We start from the raw sequence: 20,351 nt of genomic DNA on the forward strand, positions 1-20,351 counted from the left end.
AAAATGAGATGCCATGTCTGAATATGCCAAATACTGAAATATATTTGACTTCTAATGAGGTAGAGCCAAATAAATTGGAAATTTCTGAAAAGTTGCATGACAAAATCTGATTCTCATGACAAGTTGCTTGAAAATGACCTATCAAATGCTGAAAATTCTAAATCAGAGAACATAGAAAACTACCAACTTAAGTGATATAGGACTAAGAGAGCCACTAAGCAACCGTCTAGATTTGATGAATACGACTCGACTTCTTATGCTTTTAGTGTGTTCGAGACATTAGATGGAAATGAACCTAAGTCCTATGAAGAAGCTTTTAAATCTAAACATGCTGAACAATGGTTAAATGCAATGCATGATGAAATGAATTCCTTGCATGTTAATAATACGTGGATTCTTGTTCCTAGGTCAACTAATTGTTCTATTGTTGACTGCAAATGGATTTTCAAAGTCAAAAATGAAAATGATAATGTTAGATTTAAAGCTAGGTTGGTAGCAAAAGGATTCACTCAAAAAGAAGGGATTGATTACACTGAAATTTTCTCACATGTGGTTAAATATACTACTGTTAGGATAATGCTTGCCTTAGTTGCTCACTTTAATTGGGAACTAAAACAAATGGATGTTAAAACTGCTTTCCTACATGGTGATCTAAGTGAGAAAATTTACATGAAACAACCTGATGGCTTTGTAGATAAAGATAAGCCTGATCATGTATGTCTACTTAAGAAATCTTTGTATGGTTTGAAACAATCACCTAGACAGTGGAACATTAAATTCGATGAGTGCATGAGATCTTTAAAATTCACAAGAAGTAATTTTGACCATTGCTTGTATTTTATGAGATCAAATGATGTTCCTGTTTTCTTACTTATTTATGTGGATGACATGTTATTGATTAGTCCTTGTGTGAATACTATCAAGCATGTTAATGACTGTTTGAGCAATAAGTTTGACATGAAATATTTGGGTGATGCGAAGAATATTCTTGGTATGAACATTATTAGAGATAGGGCTGCTTTTACACTTTTGTTAAATCAATCTGCATATATTGAAAAAGTCTTGAAACGATTCTATACGTCTAACGCAAAGTCAACTAATGTGCCTCTAGCTTCCCATTTTGAGCTAAACAAAAATCAATGTCCTAAATCTGAATCTGATATGAATTACATGAAAGATGTGCCATATTCAAATGCTATAGGCTCTGTGATGTACTTAATGATTTGCACTAGACCTGATATTGCATATTCTGTGAATTGTTTTAGTCGTTTCATGTCTAATCCTGGAACTGAACATTGGAATGCAGTCAAGTGGTTATTTAGATATTTGTGTGGTTCTAGTAACCTAGGGCTAAAATTTGGAAAATATGTTGAATGAGTAAAATTGAAAGGTTATGTGGACTCTAATTATGCGAACGATAGAGACAATAGAAAATCTACAACATCCTATGTGTTTACTTTGTGTGGCTCATGCATAAGTTGGAAATCACAACTCCAACATATTGTTGCTCTATCTACTACTGAATCAGAATATGTTGCGATAACTGATGCTCTAAAGGAAGCGTTGTGGCTAAAAGGTTTGCTTTTTGAAATTGAAATTTTGCGTGACAATATGACAGTCTATTCTGATAGTCAGTCTGTAATCCAATTATGCAAGAATCCTATTTTTCATGATATAACCAAACACATAGATGTTAGGTTTCATTTTATACGGGACATAGTTGCAAAAGGGTCAGTCAAACTTGAAAAAATACCTTCTCAATTTAACCCTGCTGATATGGGAACCAAATGTCTGCCTGTTTCCAAGCTTCAGTCATGTTTAAATATGTTAAATTTTGATACATTGGATTAGAACCGTGTCTGCTCTTCATTGATAGCATGTATTATTTCTCTGTGATTAATATATACTCTACAGAATTGACTCCGTGTTAAGATTGCAGGAATAATGGCGATGATGATAGCATGTTCCCACTCTCGATTGCCCTCCAATGTAACCACGAGGGTCGACTAGAAACAAGGTAGAGATTGTTGGTGTGTTTCTGCGTCAACCCACACCCAAACCCAGATCCGACCCGACCCTGTCCGACCCGATCCATAACCGACCCGGTTTGTTTTTTATCTCCTTAAATTAAACCGATCTCTCCCCATTCTGTTCGATCGTTTGAATCGGTCTCTCATCCGTTCCGTCATTCACGGTGCTATCCCTATTTCTTCGAGATTGATTGAGTCCGCCATGGGTGTTGATAAGGTAAGGCTGTTCCCTACTATTTTGGGTTCTATCCATCCGTCTCTCCTCTATATATATGGGTTTGGGATTTTGGGAGAGGGTGTGACGAGTTCGCTATTCAGTTCTCTGTTATGTGAGCGACGAACCTACTGCCTTAGCCTGTCGACTTCTCTCATTATTTTTCGTCCTGATATTGCATGTGCGAGGAACACTATAGGGTTCTTAGGTTACTTCGTGTTAGGAACCACCGCAATCGACACCTTTGTGGGTTACCTCGTAGGACGACTTGGAGTTGGCGAAGGAGTGGCTGCGATCTGAGCCTACACTACCGATTGATCTATCTTTCTTTTAAATTCTTAACATATATATCTGTTTTACATTCTTAATCATCGTTTTTATCCGCACTAATTATTTGGTTGAGAATCTGTGCAGATCACTCAACGTTCAGGAAGATCGAGAATCACAACACACCCGTATGTTCTTTTGTAGTTTATTTATTTATACAGGTTTGATGGTAGTTTTGTTTTTACATACCCTCGGGTTGGATGGTACTTTTGATATTTTTGTGAAAAAAAATAGTGTTTCTTCATTTAAAAAATAAACAATAGGAAACATTGTCTCGAGAAGTGCTTTGCGGCGATGCCGCAGACAACTCACTTTTGTAAATACGGACACATGACAAATATTTTATATGTATTTATAATTTGGGTTTGTTATTTATTTTATATATACTCGTTATACTCGCCCCGAAGTACCTCGGATCGATGAGATCTTAAATAACAAAGCCGAGGTGACGAAGGAAAATTGAAGCTCGACTCGATAGCGAAGTTCTAGGGACCGGTTGTTAACCCAAACATAAATGTAGAATGCGTCGAATGACCCCAGCAACATCGATCCTGTGTCGAGCGAGGTCCGACTTCATGAAACGAAGCCAACTATCGTTAAGTGGCCGATCTGCGACGTCCAGCAAAGCTTAACAATATGAGGCAAGCCCAGTCGCACGGTGGTCCATCCCACCTGACCGCACAACTCACATCACAGCCCATAGGGCAGCACAACTCGCCTAACAACCCAACCACATGACAGTCCAGGCCGCCTGACCGCTCAGCTCACATGACAGTCCAATCGCATAGCAGTCCAGTCCACCATACAGGGAATGGACCCGGGAGACAATCCAGCCTGTTCGTGCTGTTTGTGTCATGATCAATCCGATCAGAGCTGGATATATTCTTGGGTAAAACAGAACGGGCACCAAGGGATTTGAAAAAAAAAAAATAGAGAGATTTGGTGTCCAAAATAGGGTTCTTAGTCTACCTTTTCGCCAAAATAAAAAGCAACAACGGTAGGAAAAAAATAATAAAGGCCAATCATCTGTGCACCAAATTTTTTTGAATTTTACTTTTGAAGCATAAAATTGTTGGACATATGAGAAAAATTGCCAATGTAAAAAGCAGCGGCATAAAAAACATAAAATTTTAAAAACATCTCAAATATGACAAAAAGAGAAAGTGAAGTAAATCATTATTTCTTTGTTAGAGATAGTCGAACGGCTCACATCACCAAGATCTATTTACTTTCTTTTAAATTTCTCAAAATTTTGAAATGACTTATTTAACAACAAATAATATAGGAGGCAAAGCCTGCTTTGTGAAATCTATCATTTATGGCTTAATTCCGTCATCGGCTGCTAATTAATTCATCTAAAACTTTCTTTTTCTTACTCTATGTATTTCTTTGACCACACACTATATGTTTTGTGACATGAGTGTAATTAAAAAATATGTGAGCTTTCTTTGTATTTCGGACCCCATTTTTCCGGGTCCATAATTTATTTTGCGGCCAGGCCGTTTTTGGTTGGTATGTCATTTTTCTTTTATTGAAGTCAAGTGTAACATTTGTTTTTTTTTTTTTTTTATTTTCTCAATATTTTGTTTCACCTTAAATGTGTATTTATCTAATTGCCCTTAGTTTATTGGTTCAGAGCCAAGATATTTTATGTTAAACAAGTGTATTCTTGCACATGTTTAATGTATAAGTAATGCAAAATCAAACTATTTGAATGCCTAATTTTTAAGTTGCTCTAATTCCTGAAAAAAATCTTAAGATATATCATATATACATACATTTAGGGTAACAATCAGATAGTTCCAACATTGTTACATATTCTATAAAGGATGAATTTTCTCCCTAACACATTAAAATCTGTTACATCTATAGACATTTTGATGAGAATGAGAAGCACATATGTGATATAAAAGTTTCTTCATTCATGAGATTGTAACAGATTCTCGCTTTTTTACCTTGGGCCTGCTTGACTTTCTTTCTTCTAAAATAAGCCTCTAGGAGTTTGGAACCTTCATTTCCCTTCCGGAAAACCTCAGTTAGTTTTGAATCCATCCTTCTGACATAACACAAGGCTCAGAGACTCTCTGAGAGGTTGCCTCGGCTGCTTCAGCTTCTGTAATAATCTTGAGCAGTTCTGATGGTAGAGCTGCCGGGTCGAGCTCATAGCACCCCTCAGGTGCACCTTTGTCCTTCAGATCAGAAAATGTGGCACCACTCCTTTTCTCAGGATCTTCAGTGTGATATTTCTCGAACTGGCCTACAAGTTCTTTCTCAGCCATTTTTACTTCCATATATGTGATAGCCCCTTGGTATAGGACTTCATCAGTTGTTTGTTCTTCGCAGGGCCAGAATTATCGACAATCACTTTTACAGAAGATGCCTGAATTGTTACACTTTCTCCCTTCTGAACATCTACTCCTATGATGCTCTCTGGTTTCCCCAAATTCAGGCTACAAAGACCAGGCTTCTTTCCAGCTCCTTCTGTACTTGTTGAGCAATCACCATCATGGTTCTTCATTGGTTCCTCCATTAATCAACTTCCCATTGCAGAACTAGGAAATGTAGTTGGTTCCACGATCCCGGGAGGAATGTCTCTGCAGTTTTTAGGAACTGATGACGCACACTTCTCAAACGATTCAAGAAGGTCGATAGATCGTCAGTGTGTTGATGGATATTCCAATAGCGTGAGCCTCGGCTTTTATATTAGGAGCAGGAATCTGCATTGCTCTGATACCCTTTTTGCACTTAGGATGTTAGAATTAATGCATTTTAAAGAGTCATTTAAATTACTAATTTATGAGTGTGTCTTTCTCAAATATAATTAAATGTCCTAGATCTTTCTATATGACACTATAAATTGTAAGAGGAAGGGATGAAACACTACCAAAAAACTAACCTTTTGTAGCAGGTAAACTGACCATAACAATAAATCTGTTACAAAAAGATGTTTTTGTTACGAAATTTGTCGGTTCAAAAAGTTTTAATATTGGTCAACATTAGTTTTTATTTGTTTCGATTAGTTATTTGTAACAACTACATATGGGACGAAATTTTGTACTAACTATATTTGTTAAGTAATTCAACCCGTAACAAAAAGAGTAATATTATAATTATTAAAAAGAAGAACATTTTATATTTAATTTTTATAAAATTCAAAATATAAAAAATTTTTGTTTCGGTAAACTATCCATAATATTTACATATAATACAAAATATGGTTGTATATTTATTTGTTACGCAATTCATAACAAAAATCAATATTATATTTATAATATTGCAATAAAAAAAAAACTATATATATTTAAAAAAATTCAAAAATAAAATAAAGTAGAATAAAAATTGAAAATCATGTTAAAGCTTCTACCGTAAATATCCACATACATAGGATAAATATGATAATTATAGATAAAAATATATATAAAAAAAAACCTAAATAAATTTATTTTACAAATAAATTAAAATAATTTTTTTTAAAAAAAATGTAAAAGCATTGTTACGCTTTCACAAATGAGGTATACATAGATACACATATGTTCACATCTCAACACTTAAAGAAAAAATTGATGTCGCGTAATTCATTTCCACTCTCGCGCACACCTTCATCGAACACTGCTCCGCCGTCGCCGCTTCGAGGTAACCCAATAGCGACTGGACTTATAATTTTAATCGCAAGGTATCTTAACAATTTGGAGTGGTTCTAGATTAGTTTAGGGTTAGGGAAAATCGTATTTTTTTGGTGTTAGAAGAGGCATTTTCAATGGTGTTGATTTGTACGAGCTATAGATTTGGATTGGATTTCTTCTCCATACTAAGCCACTCAAGCTTCAATTCCTGTGTATGTGTTGAATTTTTGTTGTTGTTTAAAGTTTTAGATTTTGGTTTAGTTTTTCTTTTAAAAAAAAAAAATTGATTTTTTTATCTCCGTTTAACAATTTCAGAAGGGTTAATTTGGCTTGGAGGACATCATAGCACCATTCATGGTATGGTTTGCATGCCATTTCTCGGGCGCCAGGTGAACATTATATCTACCACTAGGTATGGTTTTCATCATTTACGGGTTTATTTAAGTTCAATAAAAACACTGATTAGTTTTCCATTCCTTCAATTTGTCTGAGAGCAGTGGTAATGAAACAATGAGATGGTCTTTTGATTTGAAGAATTTGAATGGTGAACATTTGTTATTTAAGGATCATTTCAATTGCTACATGATTATCTTAAAACTGTAAATTGATATTAGAACATTTTCTGAACTCTAGTAGCATTGGAAGATATATATCCTCGTAAGTAAAGGTTCAATAAACATTGTAAGTGATTGTGAAATCATGTCATTATCATAAACTAATGAGGTTATACCAAATGTGGAATGTAAGGTAATATCTCTATACCGTGATAATGGTGGAGTAGAAGAAAACTACTTAAGTTACTGCATAGTAAAGCAGATCAAAACATACAAAGGATGTTCATTACTAATATTACTAACTTACTGTATTGTTTGGGTTTTTTATGTTGTTTTAGTAATTGTGTATAATGGCTTCTATCTTAGATTATGGACAGGTTCTATTTTTGCCTGACCTTAGTAGCTGCTAGTTAGATTCTTGTAGAACAACTTAGTAGCTGCTAGTTTTCAAGAAAGTTTTGGTAGTGAATTTTGTTATTCTTGTAGAACAACTTATTCTAGACTCGATTATTTGGTTAAGAACATGTATGGCATGACCAGCATGTGGTTTATTCTTGTAGAGCAACTTATTCTAGTTTTTGATTTTTTGCTAGCAGATGGTTTATTCTACAATGTATTCTAGTTTACCTATAATTTTTGTGATGTTTGTGGAATATGAATGAGTGCACCTAAAAAATTGAGAAATCAATCTCTCAATTCCTGGTGCTTGTGTACAGATACGATTGATATATTAATGCATAGGTTTTGTATAGAGGGGAGCATTGGTGGAGCTCTATAGAGAACTTGGATTGCTCAAAACCTACAGGTATTAAATATATACATGCTTATTTATTATTTGATTTTTGTTTGCGTAGGTATATTTGATTGTTCAGATGGGAAAAGGATGAACCAAGTTATTCAAATTGATTTAATATATATATATGTAGTCCGATTTATATTAGAGGTAATGCATATGCTTTATGTTTTCTAATTCTTCATTTGCAGCATCTAGAAGAGCACTCCCAGGCTGCGCCCCACCATCCGGTTGAGAAATTCGGCTCTCTTACCACTTGTCAGTTTTCCTCCTAGGATCGACGATGATCAGTAACCTTTGATCCGAGCAGTAGCCTTTGCAATAAGCATCACGTAGGTTCTGCTCTACAAATTCGTATGCTTTATGTAAATGTTCAATCTTTTGTCTTCACCTTCGCTAATACTACTATTATGTAATTTTATTCATTTCAATCATATCCAAATAATTCAAAAATAAGTTATAAATGCAACATAGTTAGTTTAGTTTGGTTATGCATCACACAATCTATCGCATGTTAATTACTTTTGTGAGAAACGTTTGCTGCTTTTCTTGCTTTAGTTTAATTATCAATGAAAACCATGAATGTTGGGAATAAATAAGTAAATGAATGGCAAGAAGATACAATGAATATTCAAGGAAAAGTGCATCCTTCGTACACCACCTCTGCTATCTTCATATCTTTAAGCTACACTGCCTAATGCCCGGTATATGTTTTTATGAATGCATTTTTTTTTGGATTTTCATGGTTAATCATATTGTTTGGTTTGTATATGCAGCTCACTCAACATTGTTTACTACAGGTATTGATTGCTAGCATGATTTGTTCCATCTTATACCATTATCCTTTCTCATTATGTGTAACCTAGAATTAGTAATTTCATCATTGCATGAGAATCTTCCATCCTTTGTTATAAACATGCAACATATGCAATAAGAAATTCTGAATCTTAGCCTCTAACCTTGGATGTATTTTTCTATTTTGTTGTTAGTTATTTATTGTAATTGCATAGCTTATACTATAATCTACCTTTTAATTAGGAGCTAAAAATCACCTAGCTTATCATTATATCATAATTGGTTATAATTTATTCAATTGAAATAATAATGATCTTTTTTATGACTGATGGTATCCTAAATATTTGAGAGTTAACTTTCCAACTTTCTAGTGAGATGACCTGTTATATCCATCTTAATATGATAGTGATAGAGATCGCTATGTACAAGGTGATTACCGATTCACATATGGCTATTGCAAGCACAACTCCCGGAAAATGGTGACCACAGTTTCTCTTTTTAGCAGTTGTATGGGTTTGCTTGCATTCAACTATAATTTGTATTGTAATAATTGCTTGCCTGACAATCAAAGCACTACTAGAAAATTTATGGCTTTGTTGGAATAGTTAGAATTAGTTCTGCAAACCTAATCCAGTGTGTTTTAGAACTACTTAGTGTGTTAGTGTATAACAAAGCATGATCTGGATTGTTTATTGTTTTTATATTTTTTTTTTTCATTAATCTATTGTGTTATATGGTTTTTCTTTATTCTCTTCTTACTTTACGATGATTATACTCAAGATAATGACCAATGATTATACTCAAGATGATGACCAATACTCATTGCAGTTGGTTCGCCGTCCCTCATTGCTTCCTCAGTGATCTGCACTTGACGAGCTTGGTAGTTTGTAGTTGTCTTTATGCACACGCCTTAAGATTGTATTCCGATTTGATACCAAAGTTATCTATAAGCTATTATTTATTGGATTTGCGGATGGTATGTTATGAGATTGTTAGTTGGTTGTTATGTTGTACGATATGGTGGTATTTTGGGATGCTTTAAAGCACCGTTGATGCCTAATATTCTATTTTGAGCATTACTATAAATGTCGTTGGATTGATGTCGTTTTGTAGGTATGGACAAGGATTCTGGATTAGTTATGATAAAATTATGCTTTTAAGTTATTTGTAACGCAATTGGATCTGTAACAAATACTACTTTAGACAATTGCATTTTACTTGTAGCTTCAAAACCCTTATTTGATACAAAGAGTATTTTTTAGTTATGGACAATGATCGGTAAAAATGGTGTTTTACGGTCGCATGACTTTTGTACCAAATTTTTTGTTATGGACAAATTCGGTAACAAATACTTCTCTGACAGAACTTTAGTTTTGTAACGCAATTTTTGTGATGGACAAAGTTTCGTCACAAAATATTTTCTGACAAGATGCCACTTTTCTACCGTGTTTTTCATTACGGACATATATCGTAACAAATAGTTTTCTGACAAGATTTTAACTTTTGTGCCGTATTATTTGTTATGGATATATTTCGTTCTAAATATATGATCGATTTTTTTGTTACGTACAAAAAACGTAACAAATACAATTAAAACGTGTTTATTCTGAGGGTTGACCGCCACTTATTTGTTACGGATTTTGTTACGATAAAGACTTTTTGTACCGCGACTTTTAGAATCTGTCAAAATCCATAACAAAGTCGACACAAAAGGCTACTTTGCATGAAAATTGAGTTTTTGTTACAAATTTTTAACCGCTACAAAAGGTTAGTTTTTTTGTAGTGAAATAAGATGCAATAATATTATTCAGTTTTTTGTCTATAAAAATTCATTGTTGAGAGTTGCAGCAGCAACCCTACATCTTTCGAAGGACACTTCAGAAATTCATTTAGATGCACATTACCGTATACATAATGTGTTTTGCATCAACTGCATGAACTCCAAAATGAATCTGGTCTTTGCTGGTTAGCAGTCGACCTCGACTGGGCTGTGTTTGGAGCATTACCATAATGCGCAGCTGAATGTAAATAAAATAAAGTTGGCTGCAGTTGCCCTCGTTGAAGACACTTGAGGTTGAACTGGATTATGCACTCCGACTGGTGGATACATTAGATAAGGGACTGCATTGAATCCACAATTCTAACTTCTTGGGGATGGATTTTGGTAATAGTATGCCTCATTACCTTGAAAATTTGGATTTAAAAATCCTCCAAAAAATCCCTGAAAGAAAAGCAAACCATAGCTTGTGTATTGTGCATTTCTCAAGAGTACTGCAGAATTGCTGTAGACCATGGAGGAGTTTGTCGGTGATGAATAGAAGTTGAAAAGGCCGTATACGGTGTACTTGTTGAAGCAGCACTGCCACTCTGGCTCCGAGGCATTACACAGATCTTCAAGTCATATGCATTTCTTGCTCTCCTTTTCGGACAGTACATTCCATGCCTCCAACAGTATCTGAAATGCACTGTCTGCCCCTACTGACTTGTTCTTATCAGGGTGCAGGGAGAGGGCCCACTACAAAAAAAATATCAATTTTGTAACAAGATTTTTTCGTTCTTAAATCCACTTTTTCCGTTACTAATGATATTAGAGACGGAATTAGGGACGAAATTACGTTAGCTACGTGAACTTTAGGAACAGAATTCCGTTACAAATATACTATTTTTTTTTTTAGTGGCCATTCTTCGGTATTGTCTCCTCAAATGTATCATCATCAGCCGATGAATCAACCCCCAATATACCGTAGTAATTAGGAGCGTTGTGTATCTTGTGGCTGTTGGCGATGTGTACATCGATAATCTCAATGAACTGCGACAACCCATCCAGTCCTGGAAAGAGGCTCTGAGCCTTCAATGCCAAGCTCTTGGCTTCTGAAAGTCTCTTTCTAAAAATTTATTTTCAGCCATCTCTTTGGCCCTTACGGCTTCATTCTTGTTGTATTCCATTTTTTATTTTTTTTTCTTCTCAAACACTACACTCATATTAAACAAGAGCACATATCAAAAAAAGGAAAGTAAGACTTAATAAATTAAAGGCCATAAATAGCATAATGCATATTAGCTCATTGTGCTTCTAAAGTTCATACTAGTTTAAAAGTAAAAATTCTAATTCTCAATCTATTGAAAGAGTTTTCAGATCTAAGTGCAGCCTTGAAATCGAATATCCAAAACCACAAAAGCACATAATTTGTAACTAATTGTGAAAGTAAGTTAAAATCCCAAATATCATTTGCTCTTCAAAATAAATTTGTTCAAAAATCTGATGCAAGAGAAAAACATAAACTGAAAAAAAAGAAGTGAAAAACAGAAACCCAGACACCTAAAAGGCAGAATTTAAAATTAAAGAAGCACGTGGGAATGGCACTGGGGTTAACGAAAAACCCTAATTTCACAAAATCATAAAAAAACGCATGCGTAATCAAACGGTCTCTCAGAAACTTTCAGAATACATTACAGACTTTGTTGAGTGAAAGAATTATCGATCAATTACGACCCCAAAACAATTCGAAAACCGTTCACACATCTGAAATTACTTTCTCTGGAAATTACTTTCTCTGCAAGCAGAAGAATTTCTACTCTGCAAATATGCAAGAACAGCTGATCTTAAATATATTAACGTGAAACGGTGTCTTTGGAGAGAATAGAAGAGTGTTCTTTTTTTTTTTTTTTTCTAGAAATTTTGAAGAAATCTGATTTTGTAACTATTTGTTATAATAAAGAAATAGCATACCACTTCTTGTTATATTTGTAAATTCCACCCACCAATTCAGGACAGTATTTCAGAATTTTAGCCATGGTTAGTTATGTACAAAAAAAAATTACTCAAAAAATTTAATTCCGTATATTAATTTAATTCCTCGTGAAGTTGAATTCCGTGATTGATTCTAAAACTCGAACCCTATCCCTTTTCCATTATTTGTTTTTTTTATTAAGGTAGAATTGGATTTAAATCCCTATTTTTTTCCTCCATTTTCACCCTCCTTCCCCACCCAACGAAAAAGAAACCTCTGCAATTATTTTTCGATCGCAAAATCCACGAAGAAACAGCGGCAACTACAAAATTGAACCCGCCGTACTGGTCGCTCACACTCTTTTGATCTTCATCACTTATTCATTCGCCGGTTGTCGATCTCGAACACCCATTGCTCCGCGCCCAAATCGACAAACCTCAATTTTTTTTAGCTTAGTAACTATATATCGATTCGGGGTAAAATCTAGGTATTTTGTGTGAAATTATAATGGCTTTGCTTGATGATGCTTACTCACATTTAACTAACTTTCAAACATATCTATCTGTAAATATATTCAAAATCTATTTGTGAATATTTTGTTTTTCAAGCGATTGTTCTGCTGAGAAGATGTTCGACGAAATGCCTGAACGAGATATAATAACACAGAACGCTATGATCTCCAGGCTTGCAACAAATGTTGCAGGAAAAAAAAGATGTCAATTTGTTTTCGAGGATAGAGGACTCAGGAATTCATCTCGATCGGGTGACATTTACTTTTTCTCTCGTGGCATGTGTTTATTTGGATATGACGATTAAAGGATTGGATTTGGTGACGACTTTGCGAAATGTGTATGGCGTCGTGCCCAGGATCGAGCATTTTGGATGGATTGTCAATTTTTTTAAGCCGGGTGGGGCTTGTCGGATAGGGAAAAAAATTGATTCAAATGATGCCATTGAGGTCGGAGAAGGCGGAGAGTTGGAGGGCATTGATGAGCAGGTGTTGTGGCGAGATGGAGGTGGTGGCGGAGCGGGTATTGTGACATTGGAACAGAATAATGAGACGTATGTGTTATCTTCCTAATGTTTATTCAGCGGTGGGGAGACACAGCTAGGCGCAGAGGGTTTGAAAGGCGATGAGTTGGAAGAATGATGTGAAGACATCGAGATGTAGCTCGACAGAGTTATTCATGATTTTGTTTTCAAGGAGAAGACGTATTGTATTGTGAATCGAAGAAATGATGCTATGACTTGCAGAAAATAAAATAGTCACGAAAATGTGGACGTTTTGGTCGTCTCGGGCGCGACAAAAGAAATTGTAAAGCTGCGGTACCTAGGCCTTTTGAAGTGTAATTTTTGTTTTTGTTCTAAATGTCCTTTTTGGTGTGTAATTACATTTGACATAATTGATAAAAATGTAATGTAGAAGGTAAATATACAATAGCAAGATTCAAATTGTATAGAACTATTGTTATAATTTGGATATTCTGATGGTATATGAACATGAACAATGGGTATGTGACAGTTCTCCTTTGTGTATGATACTTCAATGACACAAGGTTTCAAATAAATAAATAGAGACACACGAATTATCTGGATGAGTATTTAGTTGATCTATCGAAGCACATCTGGTGGTAGCATATTACTGTCCCAACAATATCAGTGTGGTCTTGATAATTAATAATCGCAATGACATAAAGTACACGAACATACTGTGTTGATCATGTCACATCCGTTAGAAACATACAAATGAGGATTAAGTCTTAATCTGTTTCGGAATCTATAAAGGTTATATGCTAAATCCTTACAGGCATTAAATGAAGCCATGAAGGTACACAATTCGAAAACCTTGCCATAAGATTACGTTGTTCAGTTACATGTTAGACTACAGAAGGTACACAATTACTAGGATTTTGTACACCATGCGAGTTTGGGGGTATGGAAGGCCCGCTCTGGAGCATTTGCCTATCTAGTTGAGTCATGCGCTATGCAAGTATGTTTCTCACCAAATGCTGTTGTGTATGAAACAATTTGGATTAATCGTAATAAGTCTAATGAATTTCAATTCATGACATCAGTCATTTATAGTAACAACCAACATAATTTAACTTACTTATTCATGACTTGTTTAGTGGTTGGAATATGATCATACAAATTAACTAATTATTTATGATTTGCTTAACCATTAATAGTAAATATGTATTATTTATCTTTCCATACACTTTGGGGTGTTACGAGAAACACTACCATGGTTGAATTTATTCATGGTTACTGTCATTTAGTGAATATTTTAAGCAAAAATGCATGTTCTCTAGCTATAGGTTACCAGAGCATATGTAATCGTAATTTAAGTATATTTGATTGTTATTGTAGGTACATAATATCTTATATAGGGTATCTACATTTATAATTCTGGTATGTAACCATGCGAGCCGAGTATAAACCTCAATACAAGAGATATAAATAATGATTTCATAGACATTAGATTTGTAGTACTAGGCATCTTCAAATGTAGTTTATTTTAGTCAATCCCATGCAGAGGGTCCAATGCGCGAACTCGGTGAGAGTACTTCCTCTCTCTACCTTTGTAGACCAAAGATTGTTTTGTGTGCTACGGTGTGTATTACTGGGTAATAGGTCTAAATAACCAATCAATCCATGGGAACAGTGGTATATGAGTAACAATCAACATAACTTACCCTAGTCACTCATTACTTGTTTAACAATCTATAGTAAATATGTGTTGATTACCGTTTCATACACTTTGGGGTGTCGTAGGAAAATAATCGTGATTAATTCATCCCTAGTTACCAATGTCAGTTAAAAATTTTGAATTAAGAATGACCTATTTCCGAACCACAGATAATCAAGGTGTAGATACATGTTACTGAAGCATATGAAATTATATTACAGGTACGTAATAACACCTCTGAGGGTGGTATTACAATGTTATGTTGATTGGTAGTTACAACTGAAATTACGTGTAAGGCATCAAGTTTCCTTGAATCACATCGTGAGTACTTCCTCTATCAATAGAGGTATATGCATGAATGTTAAATTGGTACACATGCTGTTATTGGAAGTATTCATGGGCAACCAGTTTATTATATTGTAATTGTATGCAAAACTAATACGTGTTTAAGCATCAATAACGAATGCGTAAGTATTATATATATAGTTGCAAGTATTCTTCAATATGGTCGATATCAGTCAATCCTTCAATGATGAAGGCAATTAAGGCACTCTATGGGATCATTCCCTCTATCAGCGATGGTATGTATAATAGTCTTAAGCCGGTATACGTGTTGTCATTGGAAGTATTTGTAGTTCATTGGCCTAATATATGGTAATGTATAAAAGTAGAACCACACAATAAAAACAACGAACATGATCAATCATAACATGCTAGAGAATAACCATAAATAACATACAACTGCTTTGTTTTTTTCATTCACTCAACTCCCAACAAATATCAGTGACATGCTGCTCCCCACGCATAGTAAAGTCCATGTTGTCCGGCTGAAAACTATTGACCAAAACCAGTATCGATACATGCGAGTCTCATTTTTGGACAATCGAGAAAGTACCCGAACGGAGTCCGCTTTATTTCCTTAATATGAGAATCTGACATTTAATTCTTCAACTTCTCCACCTCATTATAAAAGTAAGAAATGACAAACCAACTAACCACATATTATACTCATTTCTCATTCTGTGAAAAATAAATATCAGTCCGTAATAGGGCATCTCAAAATTCTTTATAGGCTAACCAAATATACAGGGGAGCACATAAAAATACAACTGAGGTACATGTATAAGCCCCGTAAGTATATTACATAACATGCTAGGTTTAAAAGATGCAATTGTGGGTACATAAAAATATCATAACTAATTCTTAGCCGATTTAACTTGTAATACAAATGTCGACCCGTAAACATGATTAATAATATTAAAACAACCAACCAACATGTAAAAGTTAAACAATTGCAGCCAAATCTAACTCATCGTCTCGTAGAACCTCTCAAAAATGTAAAACGTTAAACCCTAAACACACAACTATGTCCAAGCACATATTCCCAAAAATGAGGAATTCTCGATGACAAACAGAGACATACCATATTGCGGCCGAAATTTAAACCGCAATCGAACACACAATTTAAGGTAAAAATATTGTGAATAAACTAAAAATTTTAGGAAGAACGAAAAAAAACTTACTTATTCACGTTGCGTCGGGGTGATGGGCTCATTTCCAGCTTCCCCTTCACCATGTTTTTTCAGTTTGTCGGACGATGAGTGAAAATGAGAACGATCAGCTGCCGGTGAGAGTTGTGAAAGTTGGATAGGGTTTTGTTTGCGACTGAAAGTTGTGAGTGTTGGTTTCCCTCACCCCATCACCAAATCATGTCTGTAAGTCTGCAACTGCTATTTATTTATTTATCATTTTTTTTTCAAATGTATATAATAAGCATACATAGGTATATATTTAGAACATGTTAAAGTAGAGCGGAAAGAAGTATGGGTATATATAACAGTTGTATGGGCACATAGATATGACATCGAAGTATTCATTATCTTTTAATATTTAGAAATTAAAATAAAGATAAAAATATCAATAGGGAGTTTATAAACATCAAATCAAAAAAAGGAGGGAATGCAGACTAATTTATTACAAAAGGGACTGAACTTTAATTCATTATGTGTCAGAGGGATTTAATTTCAACTTTCCCTTTTATTAAATAATATATTTATTAATAAATAAATAAAATTGTATTTTTATTTTAAACAAAATTAAATTTTTAACCCTAACTCCGTAATAAATCCACCCGAGTTTCACAACAGAACATATCCCTTTCTCACATCTTAATGGCAAATCCTCCAATCAATTAAAAATTGTTGGTTCCAACTTATCAATTCCAGCAAACAATAACAGACAGTACCTCAACACATAGCTCTTAACAGAAATCACTGTCTCCAGCCACGCTTCGCCAGCCGCTCTCCCCCGCTTTCATCTCGACCTTTCAGCTCGCCCCTAGCCGCCGGCCACCCTCTCCACCTCGGAGTCGCGCGCAGGGTATTTCTTTGTATGCATTTGTTTTTTTCTCTTTCCCTCATGTTTTGTTACTGCTGGTGTAGATTTGGGTATCAATTTTTTATCTTTATTTTCTATAATTTTCTGCTTTGTGACTTCCAAAGTTTTGGAGACATTTTACTTTTTTTCCAATTCTTTTGATTAATTTTGATGTATTTGATATAGAATGGGAGTTTGGTGACTGTTTGTGTTTTGGAGGAAATTAAGTTTGTGCACGTAGTGTTGTTTCAGATTTGTAATATGCATTATGTTGAAATTTGGCTTTTCCCATGTTGGTAATATAAACTTGAGTTAAGATTGTCATTAAATTATGTATTAATTATTGTGTGTTGTTCGTTTAGTTTTTTAGTGTTTGAATTGTGTGTTAAGGGATTGTTTGGTTGCTTTCTAACTGCTATTTATAATGTCTGTTTATTTGTGTTATTGGGAAGAGAAGGAAGTTTCTAAATTGTCAACTCCCTGGTCCGTTATTGGAATTTGTCTTATGTCAAATCCAATAAAGTGGTATCAGAGCCACCACTACCGCCACAAAAGCATCAAAATGAATAGCACTCTTACCATTTCAATACCCAAAACTAACTCAAGAAAATTATGGACGTTGGTCCATCAGGATGAAAGCCATACTTTGATCGCAAGAAGTGTGGGATATTGTTGACATAGGATATGATTCATCTATAACTACGGAATGGATGACAGCAGCACAAAGAGATGCACACAACAGATTAAAGAAAAAGGACCAGCTGGCTCTCTCTCTCATTCACATGTGTCTGGAGGAAAACATGTTCGAAAAGGTTTCATCGGCAAGCACAGCGTAGCAAGCCTGGGAGATTCTTCAAAATTCTTGTCAAGGAAAAGATAAGGTAATCAAAGTTCGATTACAAACATTGAGGGGAGAATTCGAATCATTGAAAATGAAGGATTCTGAAATTGTTGGAGACTACGTGAACCGAGTCCTTGCCTTCATCAATCAATTGAAGAGATATGGCGAAACCATTGATGATAGTCATGTGAATGAGAAAATTCTAAGATCATTGGATCCAAAGTTTCATTATGTCGTTACTACAATTGACAAATCAAAGGATTTGGAAGACATGTCTATTGGTCATCTTTTAGGGTCATTACAGGCCCATGACGAAAGAATCAAACGACGAAAAGAGCCGCTTGTCCAGATGCTGCAATCGAAATTATCACTGCAACATGAGAATAACCATTTCAGAAACAATAGAGGTAGAGGCAGAGGACGAGGATGAAGTCATGGTCGTGGCCGCATTTTTGAACGAGGAAGAATGCAGGCAAACTATGATGGACACTTTGCAACAAATTGCAAATTTAACTCCAATAGAGTTGAAAAAGCGAACCAAATGGAGGCTACTGAAGAAGAAGAGAATCCACATTTCTACTGTCTTGTAAAGGTGAATCGGTAAAAACTCAAGAGACTTGGTTTCTTGACTCCGGTGCTAGCAATCACATGACTGGAAACAAATCCTTGTTCTCCAATCTTGATGAATTTGTGAAAGGAAATATTTCTTTTGAAGATATTTCAAAGGTGCCAATTATGGGAAAATGTGATATTCTAATCAAATTGAAGAATCAAGAACATGAGTTTATTTCTCGCGTCTATTATGTACCAGACTTGAAGTCCAACATTTTAAGCATGGGCCAATTATTGGAAAAGGGATATGAGTTTCAAAAGAAGGGCAATATGCTGGTAATGAGAAATTGAAATGGAAAGCTAATTGCAAAGGTTCCGATGAAAAACAACAGAATGTTCAAAGTTCAAACTTAACATTTATCCAGATCATGTTCAGTGCTTGAACATGTCTTTTGAAGATCCGTCGTGGCTTTGGCATCAACGATTTGGCCACTTGAATTTTGACGGGCGGAAGATAATGACAATGGAGAAAATGGCACAAGGTTTACCTTCGATAAATCATCCAAATCAATTATGTGAAGGATGTATTTTGGCAAAACAATTTCGAAACTATTCCCAAAGGAATTTGGAAGTCGTGCCACGAAGCCTTTGCAATTGGTGTACAAGAAATTTTTTTGTTATTTATTGATGATTATAGCGCAGGCCTAAAAATCAAAGCAATGAGAATGGACCGAGGAGAAGAATTCACTTCAAATGCCATCAACAAATTTTGCGAGGAGCATGGGATTGATCGAAGGTTGACAACTCCATATTCTCCCCAACAAAATGGGGTTGTGGAGAGGAAGAATAGGACAATCTTGAACATGATCCTAAGTATGTTGAAATCAAAGAAAATGGCAAAGAAATTTTGGGTAGAAGCCATGGCTTGTGCAGTTTATTTATGCAACAGGAGTCCGACAAAGAGCTTGCACAAAGTTACACCACAAGAGGCATGGAGTGGAAAGAAACCAAATGTGTCACATCTTCGTGTATTCGACAGCCTTGCTTACGCTTATGTTCCAAATGAATTGAGAAAGAAATTATATGACAAGAGCAGAAAACTAGTATTCATTGGGTATGACCAAAAATCAAAAGGATACAAGTTGTATGATCCAGAAAAAAGAAATTGATTGTCAGTCGGGATGTTAAATTCGATGAATCAAGCACATGGAATTGGAGTATGCAAGAAGAAAACTATAATTTTCTTCCACTACCAGTTGATGATGAAATTGCTCCTGAAGTTGTGACTACAGAAACACCTTCACACCTCTCTTCATCCCAAGGTTCTCATGTGAATTCAATTCCCTCACCAAGTTCGTCTGGTCGTCCTCGTCGTGCCAGACAATTATCATATCTCTATGAGGAAACGGATAAGGTACAAGCTCCTTTTTGCTTATATACTGATGCTGAAACAATTACATTTGATGAAGCAGTCCAGGATGAAAAATGGAAGTAGGCGATGGATGATGTCTTGAAAATTGATATTTGGGAAATGGCGACACTTCCAGTAGGAAAACAAACAGTGGGAGTGAAATGGTTATTCAAGATAAAGAAAAATGCCAAAGGAGAGGTCAAAAAATACAAAGCTAGACTTGTTGCTTGTGGCTTTATGCAAAAAGCTGGAACTGATTTTTAGGAAGTATTCGCTACAGTTGCTCGATTGGAAACCATTCCACTGGTCATTTCTTTAGCAGCCCAACATAATTGGAAAATCTTCCAAATGGATGTGAAATCGGCTTTCTTGAATTGATACTTAGGAGAAGAAGTATACGTAGAGCAGCCACCAT

At 35.1% G+C, this 20,351-nt stretch overlaps 1 long non-coding RNA gene across 2 annotated transcripts; it reads left to right on the forward strand.

Annotated features, from left to right (window-relative positions):
• The first annotated feature begins 6,125 nt into the window (after positions 1-6,125).
• On the forward strand, positions 6,126-9,482 carry LOC127254892 (uncharacterized). Of its 2 annotated transcripts, none has more exons than XR_007839523.1 (5): positions 6,126-6,204; positions 6,510-6,606; positions 7,490-7,553; positions 7,733-7,873; positions 9,165-9,482. It is a non-coding gene; the product is annotated as an uncharacterized LOC127254892 (long non-coding RNA). The 2 variants fall into 2 exon arrangements; XR_007839524.1 differs by having other exon boundaries at positions 7,501-7,553.
• The last annotated feature ends 10,869 nt before the right edge of the window (positions 9,483-20,351 follow it).

Source organism: Andrographis paniculata, unplaced genomic scaffold (assembly GCF_009805555.1).
Source record: "Andrographis paniculata isolate CXL003 unplaced genomic scaffold, ASM980555v1 Contig52END, whole genome shotgun sequence".
Taxonomy (NCBI): Eukaryota; Viridiplantae; Streptophyta; class Magnoliopsida; order Lamiales; family Acanthaceae; genus Andrographis; species Andrographis paniculata.